The sequence below is a fragment of the Capsella rubella genome, unplaced genomic scaffold (genome assembly GCF_000375325.1).
Source record: "Capsella rubella cultivar Monte Gargano unplaced genomic scaffold, Caprub1_0 scaffold_57, whole genome shotgun sequence".
Classification (NCBI taxonomy): Eukaryota; Viridiplantae; Streptophyta; class Magnoliopsida; order Brassicales; family Brassicaceae; genus Capsella; species Capsella rubella.
Genome location: NW_006238869.1, coordinates 27,872 through 29,455, shown reverse-complemented (window position 1 = coordinate 29,455; position 1,584 = coordinate 27,872). Strand labels below are relative to the sequence as shown.

The window sequence follows — 1,584 nt, the reverse complement described above, 5'->3', positions numbered from 1 at the left end:
AACATTCTTCATGCAACTCTAACACTTTTAATCAATCAAATTCATTGTATTATAACATATTCGAACCCTAAACTAACTTTAGACAAGCCATTTAGTTCCTCAAAGCAATGTTTTTGGGTTCTTATCCCATTTGGGACCTGATTTGACCAAGTCTTTCTTCACACTTCTAAACATTCTTTGTGACTCTCTAACACTTGTAATCCATCAAATTCATTGTATTATAACATATTCTAACCCTAAACAACTTTAGACAAGCCATTTAGTGCCTCAAAGCAATGGTTTTGGGTTCTTATCCCATTTGGGACCTTATTTGACCAACTCTTTCTTCACACTTCTGAACGTTCTTCATGCAACTCTAACACTTTTAATCTATCAAATTCATTGTATTATAACATATTATAGCCCTAAACAACTTTTGACAAGCCATTTACTGCCTACAAGCAATGGTTGTGGGTTCTTAGGGCATCTCCAGTAGGGGTTCTGTTGTGAGTATGTCTTCATTAAAAAGTTGAAAAATAAATCAATAATTAGAAATAAACAGAGAACTGGTTCTCTTAAGAGAGGTTAAAGAACTTCACAGAACCCATGATGTGGACATTTTTCATTGGTTGAAATCTATATTTGATGTAAAAAATAAAACTCTTCTTTTCTTTAATTTCTTTTGTTTATTTTTGCCCAAAAAAATAAAACACTTCTCTCTCTCCTCTCAATCTCTCTGTATCGATGAAAAAAACTCCTTTCTCTCAATCTCTCTATGTCGATTTCTCTCTTTGAAGACACACGATTCTCTCTCTCTCAATTTCTCTCAGTCGATATCTCTCTCAATCGAGAATCAATTGAAGCGTTCGCTGAGTCTTCTCGCTTGCCGTTGACGCCGATTCACAGCCGCATCGCAACGACCGGATCCATACTTTGAAATCCAATCGGTATATTTTCTATCTTTTGCCCTATCCCTACCTTTCTCCTTTTGCTCTCTGAGATTCCATGTCCTTTGGGGTTGTAAACGAAGTATCAATTTTTGCATGCTCTGATTTGCGTCGGCCAGAGCTATAAGATGGATGGGGTCAAGGGTTTGATGCAATTTGTTTTGGTTAAGAGGAAGCGAGAAATTCACTTTTCATGGTAAGGGTTTTGGATATGGCAAGAAAGAATTGAGTTTTATCAGCTTTTTTGATAGGTTGTTTGGTCAAAGATCTTGTGCTTTTGTTTTTTTGTTTGTTTAGGTTTGTATGTTGCTTACTTATCTGGTAGACAATCATCTGATAGTGGATTTGGGAAATACAGTGAAGATGATTTCCATTCTCTTAGTGCACTTGCTGAAGAATTGGGAGTCGTTGATTTGTTCTTACCATATCCTTTTACTTATTACTTGATGAATTTGGAACCGTGGATAGATTCTATACTCTCTATTGTTCAAGTTATTTATTACAACTTATGTTCCTTAACTGTTGTATACTAATGAATGGCCAAGGCCTGTGAATTTATTCTTCTTTTATTGTTGATGATTTATGCTTCTTTTATTGCAGAGATTTAAATGTGAAGGCCAAGGCATGTAAATAAATCTTTACATAACGGTTTGGCAAT

General features: G+C 35.2%; 1 long non-coding RNA gene across 1 annotated transcript; it reads left to right on the top strand.

Annotated features, from left to right (window-relative positions):
- Positions 1-772: 772 nt before the first annotated feature.
- LOC111831985 lies at positions 773-1,584 on the top strand. Its single transcript, XR_002835083.1, has 3 exons — positions 773-926; positions 1,046-1,122; positions 1,224-1,584. It is a non-coding gene; the product is annotated as an uncharacterized LOC111831985 (long non-coding RNA).